Genomic DNA, 8063 nt, shown 5'->3' with positions numbered 1-8063 from the left:
AAGAAAAAAAATTCAAGCCTCAAGTTTTAATACTGAAAGATTCTACGGGCAAAATAGTGACTGGTGCACAAAGCATCAGCAGCAGCTTGAAGGAATACACAGAGTCACTGTACTAACAAGAACTGGTAAACATTCAATCATTTCATGGCCAAGAACCAATGAAGTTGAAGGAAGAAGTCCAAGCTGCCCAGAGGCATTAATGAAATACAAGGTTGCAGGAATTGACGGAATTCCAATGGAAATGTTTCAATAAGCTAAGGGAATCACTCATTGTCAATGCCAGGAAATTTGGAAGAAAGCTATCTGGCCAACTGACTAGAAGAGACGCATGTTTCTTATCATTCCAAAGAAAAGTGACCCAACACAGTGTGAAAATGATCAAACTGTAGCATTAATATCGCACACAAGTGACATTTTGCTGATGATAATTCCACAGCAGTTGCAGCAGTCTATCAAAAGGGAGCTACCAGAAATTCAAGCTGGATTCACCGGAAGCGTGAGCCATGTGTACTTCACCTTCACCTTTTTTTATTAACAAACTGAGACAACTTTAAAATGGATCAAAAGGGAGATCAAATAAGATATTATATTTTTAACCCTAAGTACTATAATGGTCTCTACAGTGCTCTCTGTCTGATAACACGGCTATTCACATTCCTCGACTATAGTCAGAGGGGATTCACCAGAGGTTTAATCTATGTTGGACACTGCAAATGGATTTTGGGCTTCCACTGTTGTCCATAGCTTTCTGCAAACCAGGCGTTCACAATTTAAGCTAAGGTACCATTCTCTCCTTCGGATTGGGATTCTCTTTTTTACAGTCCTTGGGTCACACAGGCTGGTGGGCTTCTTCCACGTGGACTTAATTGATGCCTCACAGGTGACCTCTTGTTTGAAGCTAAGCTTTCAGGACTCCAGACCCTATTCTTTCTGATAGTCCAGCACCTTCTAATTTCTTCACTACACTTTGATAGAGTGCCTGTACCTTCAGTGATCTCTGTGAGGGTGAATATCAAGCAGGGCTGTTATAATTGTTCTTGGATTGGAAGCCATGACATTTATTTGATTGATTGATTTTTTTGAATTTCAACCACTCCAAGGTTTCTTCTCAGGTCAGATACTTTATCCTGAAGGTTTTATTATTATTTTTTAAAAATTAATCATTTTATTGGGGGCTCTTACAGCTCTTGTAACAATCCATACTTCAATTGTATCAGGCACATTTGTACATATGTTGCCATCCTCATTTCCAAAACATTTTTTCTACTTGAATCCTTTGTATCAGCTCCTCGCCCCCCTTCCTCCCCTTCTCGTGAACCCTTGATAATTTATAAATTATTTTTATTTTCATATTTACACCGTCCACTGTCTCCCTTTACCCACATTTTTGCTGTTTGACCCCCCCCTGAGGGGGGGAGGGTTGTGATTGTGATTGGTTCCCCCTTTCTCTCCCTTCTACCCACTACCTTCCCCCTACCCTCATGGTATCACTACTCTCATTATTGGTCTTGAGAGGTTTATCTGTCCTGGATTCTGTGTGTTGAGAACTTTTATCTGTACCAGTGTACATGCTCTGGTCTAGCCAGATTTGTAAGATAGAACTGAGGTCATGATAGTTGGGGGGAGCAAGCATTAAAGATCTAGAGCAGTGGTTTTCAACCTTTCTAATGCTGTGACCCTTTAATACAGTTCCTCATGTTGTGGTGACCCTCCAACCATAAAATTATTTTTTTGGCTACTTCATAACTGTAATTTTGCTACTGTTATGAATCGGACGACCCCTGTGAAAGGGTGATCTGACCCCCAAAGGGGTCGTGACCCACAGGCTGAGAACTGCTGATCTAGAGAAAGGTTGAACCTTGGTTGGGTCATCCCTTCCTTGTGACCCTTCTGTGAGGGGATGTCCAATTGTCTACAGAAGGGCTTTGGGTCTCCATTCCAACCCTCCTCCATCACATCAAAATGGTTGTTTGCTATGGGTCTTCTGATGTCTGGTACCTGATCCTGTCGACACCTGGTGATCACATAGGTTGGTGAGCTTCTTCCAGGAGGGCTTTGTTGTGGAAGTCAAGACATTTAAAATGACCTCACAGGCATGTGAAAGTTGTCCACCGAAAAATGAATACCGCAGAAGGCATGATACATTTGAATTAGGATGTTGGCAACGAGTCGTGAAGGGCCTATGGGCAGCCAGAGGACAACCACATCTTGTCTCCGAAGAAGTGCCACCAGAATGCTCCTTAGCAACAAGGGGGTTGCCACTGTCTCATGTGCTTGGACTGTGTTGTCAAGAGAGACCCGACCCTTGAGAAGGACGAAAGGCTCGGTAAAGTGGAGGGTCAGCGAAACAAAGGAAGACCATCAAGGAGGTGGATTGATACCGTGGCCCAACTGGGGGCTCCAGCAGGACAATTGTGAGAATGGTGTAGGACCGGGCAGGGGTTCTTCTGTGGAACACATGGTTGCTATGAGTTGGAAATGAAGCTGAATTGAACTGCTGCTCAGAGGGATTTTTTTTTTAATGGCTGTGACCTTCTGGCATTATGAAGTCAGATCTGTTTGTTCAGGGTGGATTTGAACCATTCGCCTTTAGGTTCAAAGCCCGTTGTGTCACCTAGTTGCATCTAACCAAAGTGCCAAACCTCCTGCCGTGGCCTTCGTGCTGACCCACAGCGAGCCTGTGGGATGGGGTGCAGCTGCCCCACAGAGTGTGGAAGCAGATGTTCAGGTTCCCATCACTAACCTGTGAGGAGCCACCAAGCCTTGAACCATTGTGCCCCAACACTGAAAGGGGAGAGGTTATGTTAGGTTTGTGGGGTCCCAGCCACAGAGTCAATCTTGCCCCCATTTCAAAATATTTGCATAATTCTGAATCTTTACCCCATGGAAAGATAAAGGGCCAGGCTTAACCCTTCTGTGGAATGTCTTTTATCTCTGCTTTGTGGTGGAGAGGAGACCCCAGAACACACCAGGTGAGAGGCAAGCCCTGCAGGGAGTGTGGGCCAAACTTGGTGATGTCTGTGGATTCTGCCGGAAGAGAGCCATTGCTAAGGGTGGCAGACCCAGCCGAGCTGCTGGCAGCCGGGGAGGCCGGAGTGCCAGAACCGCAGGCGTGGGGGTTTGCAAAGACACAGCCATTTTCTTTTTAAGACATTGGCTGAATTCTGGAGCTGCACAGAGGCAGAAGCTTAAAACCTCAGCAGTAAACGTATGAGTGAAGTAGCGTCCCTGTGTGGTGCAAAAGGTGAAGTGCTCAACGATTAGCCAGGAGAGGTGCCTCGGAAGGCAGGCCTGGCGACCTGCTTCTGAAAGGTTGCAGTCTCCCAAATCGTAGGAAGCATTTCTCCCCTGCACACGTGGGGTCGCCATGAATCTGAATCAACATCATCATCATCATCAACAACAACAACAACAACAACCAAACTCCAAGGTAAATTCTCGGCAGACTTCTCTGGGCAAAGAAACCCAGCTCTTAGTTGAAAACTTGAAGCGATGGATGCTTAAGAATAGAGGCCAGCTCTATTCCAACCAACCTCACTGCCATGGAGTCGATGCTGACTCAAAGCAACCCTATAGGTCAGAGTAGAACTGGCCCTGTGAGTTTCTGAGACCATAACTCTTTGCGGAATTAGCAAGCCCTGTTTCTCTTCCGCAGAGTGAATGGCTGGTGGTCTCCGAAAGCTGCCTTAGCAGTTAGCAGCCCAATCCCTAAGATGCCGCTGCTAGGGCTCCTCGAGGTCAACCAGGGGTAGTTTGAATCTCATCACCACATCCACAAGCCAGACTGCTCAGCTGGGCACTCCCTCTGCTTGCCTCTCTTGCAGGGGAACAGAGGAACCGATACTCGTGGACACACATCATGTGGAGCGTCTACAGGATTTCATATACTCCAGCAAGCCCTGAGTAAGAAACTCTGGTGGAGTAATGGGTTGCATGTTGGGCTGTGAACCACAAGGCTGGCAGTTCATAACCACCAGCTGCTCCTCGGGAGAAAGACACAGCTTTCTACTCCTGTGAAGATTTATAGTCTTGGAAACCCACAGGGGCAGTTCTACCCTGCCCAAGAGGGTCCCCTATGAGTAAGAATTGACACGATGGCCATGAGTTTGCTTGTTGGTTGTTTAATCTGATGGTGCTGGCGGGTCAGCATTCAACTGCCAATGGCAAGGTCAGCAGTTCAAACTCACCAGGTGCTCCAGTGGAGAAAGACGGGCTATTCTGCTCCCTGAAGATGCACAGCTTCAGAAATCCTCTGTAGGGTTGTTATTGCTCAGAGCTGACTTGACGGCAGAGGGGGGTTGGTTTTGGCATCTAGCCACTAAGTTACTGGCATTATGACTCCACAATAAAACATCAGTCCAAAGCAAATGAAATATGGACAGAGGATTTGAGTCGACCTTTTTTTCCAAGAAGAAATGCCCACTAAGCACATAAAAAAAAAAGCTCTGTGTCATTCGTCACTTGGGGAATGCACTGGGAAACCCAAATGAAGTGCCAGTCTACAGGCACCTCAAAGAAACAAAGACAAGATCGGAGCTGCCAAGGACTTCATCTTCCTGGAATCCAAAGTCACCCCCATCCCCTGGAAGCAGAAAATCAAACCAGTATTGCATCGGGGCAAATTGGCTGCAAAGGTCGCTAAGGCATTACAAAGCAAAGACAGCACTTTGATAACTAAGGTGCTCTTGACTAAAGCCATGACACATGTATTCACCTCATATGCATGTGACACCTGGACATGGAATCATGCTGGACAAAGAAGAACAGGTGCCTCTGAAGTATGGTGGGGGCAGAGAACACTGGCTAGGTCACAGGTTGCCTAAAAGAATGAACACATCCGTCTTGGAGGAGGGATAGCAAGAATGATCCTTTGAAGCAAGGATGGCGAGATTTCACCCCACATACTTTGGACATATTATCAGGAAGGACCAATCCCTGGAAAGGGATATCACCACTGTGTTAGTCTGGGTAGACTAGAGAAACAACTTCATAGACACTCATATGTATATAAGAAAGAGGTTTATATACAAGAGCAATTGAATATTGAGAACACATCCCAGTTCAGTCCAGATCAAGTCCGAAAGTCTAAAATTAGCCCATATGTCCAATACTAATCTATAAAGTCCTCCCAGACTCACAAAATGCATGCAATGATGCCGAATGCAGGAGGATCACAGGCTAGTGGGTTGGAAGTCTTGTGGATCCAGTGGTGTCAGCACTGGCAGGGGTCTCTATGTGACTTCCCCAGCTCCAGAGGTCTGGTTGCATCAGGGTAGGTCCATGTGTCTTCTCCAGCTCCCAGGGTGTAGCACCATGTGTCTTGTCAGTAGAGCATCTCTCAGGGAGTGAGCAGAGAGAGAGAAGTTTCTCCTGCCTCCAAGGAGGAAAAATTGCAGGAGTTCCCAGAATTCTCAGGAGAAGGCCATGCCCACACAGAGGCCTCATTGGTTATATCTTTATTGACAGACCAGACTCCACCCCTACACTCTTAATCCTCTCAAGCTGACACCAAATTATGTAACTACCACAACGACTCAGACACGCCCCTATGCTTAAAGACTCTGTAGGTTATTGCATATATCATACTGAATTGACAGCTAGTGACGCAAGTGACTGAGGGAGACATAATTATGATCCACATAATGTCATAATTATGACCCACATCATGTCCCGATTAGCCAGTGGGAAAACATACTGCAAGTGTGCCAGGTATGCTGTTAGCCTCAATATTCAGTATCAAAGAGTAGGATGAATCCCATAGGAACAAAAGCAAGATTAACCTGAAGGATAAAAGTTCATCCCGTAGAAATAAATCAGGGAGAAGACATTCTGCGTGACTTCAAAATCCATTGGCAGGGAAATGAAATTCCAATGCCTATTTTCCTTTTTCTTTGCCCTTGGTCTCTCGTTTCTCCTGCACCTGTCCTCATAAGAGCTCTGTGAGGGGGTTTGGGTGGACGTAAATATGCGAGCAAACCTTAGAGACCACCGAGCACTTAGTGGCACAGATACGAGGCACAGGGAGCCAAGCAGAACCTTCTGCCACAAGGAATTGATGACCCCCCCCCCCCATTCCGTCTGGTTTCTGCTGCTCTCTTGGCTTCTTGCTCGAGGGGAGCCAGGAGACCCCACACCTCAACTATCACTGACTAAGACACAGGAGCAGACGGGAGTCAAAGACAAAGACGCAGCATTCAGCGGTGGGAGATCCTGCAGGCAAGACCCTAGGGGTGTCCATGGATGGACAGAAACACCGCTGCATGCAGCGGACACGGGAGAATGAGGGACACTCACAGAAACATGCTGGGTGGCAGAACGATTCCTCACAGTTACAGATGCCACTGCAGAAGCGGGGAGGAAGGGACCATGAGGGGGGAGTGGGTGGGGGGCGTAGGCAATTCTCGACAGAAAAGGTCACTGTGTGTCGATTCAGGACCCTCCAGCAGGGCAGTCAGGATCTGACTCATGGCCACGTGGGCCCTCGCATTTCTCCACGGGCGCTTCCAGACAAAGTCCCTACGGGCTAGGCCACCCTTCCTGGGCTGGCTTGGAGAGGGGCAGTAATTCCATTTCAAAGGCACTCCACCAGTGGGGTAAAGTCATTCACACTGCTGGTTAAAGGTCAGAAGCCACCCAGGGGAGGCTGAATCTGTGCGGGGAGACTCACGAATGGATTTAGAACCCCTACGTGAGTCACCATAAAAATATTATTCTGAAAGAAAAATGCATTTGGGGCCGCCACTTACACTGTAGCCTTCAACCAACCCAGGGTTTGGCATTGAAGCTCTAGTGCACAGGATCATTTCAATGTAGCATATGTGATGCTACATCAAATGACTTATACATCAGCATCATCCCATGACGTCACGCACAGGTTTCAAATTTAACCGGTGCAACAGCCCAGCACTTCATCTCCCCTGAGTAAAGGCCGACTCCAATGGGATTTTGACAAAGGCCTTTGCTACTTCCCACAGGAGAAGAAGAAGAGAAGGCAGGGGCATTGTGGCAGAAAACCAGCGACGAGGACACCGATTTTGAAGGTTAGCCTGTTAGCTGCAAGGGGAGAGAAATCCACCTTGTCTGCAGACTTTCACAAATGTTAGCTTCACTTTCTTCATTAAAAAACAAACAGCAAACACCGGCACCACCACCAAACCCAACGGAGACACAGGGAGACCAGGGAACGGGATCTGCGCGGGGAAACGATCCGACAAGACGAGAAGGGGCGGTAAAGCTGGGTCCTGAAAGCTTGGAGGCTCTGCCGTGTAAGGCAACGTCATAAAGGAGAGGTGTTAGACAGGGTTCTCTAGAGAGACGAAACCAGATTGCTCTAATTGTATATGTATTTATACAGATGGATAAATATGTAACACAAGAAATAAACAGTTAAATTATAAAGCAGTACAAACGGCTCAGTGCAACTCACTCCCATGAGACAGCTGTGAGACACTGGCAGTCCTTCAAGTCTTGAGGGCCGCTGGGTAGTCCTCTGTAGACCAATTCAGGCTATCCGGGCACAGGCAGCAAACAGCAAGGCAGGTCACCAACAGTCAGCCAGATGATAGAGTCCCACAGTCCCCAGTTCAAGAGATGTAAATTCCAATGGTGTGGTGAAGCAGGTCTTGAAGGAACCTCAAATTACAGCGACACAGTCCATGGGTTAGGTGTCCACAGGTAGTGTCACTTGCAAATGGAGGCACAGAACAAGCAAGGCAGCCGCACACTGGTCCGATGAGCAAAGAGCAAGAGACGAGACAGGCGAGGCTCGCCAAGCCATTTATCTCTCCACCCTTCAATTAATCTCACATGTGTTTATCGGCCAGGTCGGCACAATAAACTAACTACCTCAGGAGATACTGACCATTTGAGGGCCATTGTATCCCCATGAAGAGTGAGAGAACGCCCCACCCAACCCCCACTTCTGGAGGAAGATGACCATTCAGGTCTGATAAAGGTAGGTAGCCATCAAGGGATCCTGTCTGCCTTATTGACCTCTCACGGGTGAGCTCTTGAGATGGGGGGGTGAAGCAGTCTTGAATTATTTTTCTTTCAAGGGACATTGA

The sequence above is a fragment of the Echinops telfairi genome, unplaced genomic scaffold (genome assembly GCF_000313985.2).
Source record: "Echinops telfairi isolate 266 unplaced genomic scaffold, ASM31398v2 ScPeMD7_7461;HRSCAF=8499, whole genome shotgun sequence".
Taxonomy (NCBI): domain Eukaryota; kingdom Metazoa; phylum Chordata; class Mammalia; order Afrosoricida; family Tenrecidae; genus Echinops; species Echinops telfairi.
This window is presented reverse-complemented; position numbering follows the sequence as displayed.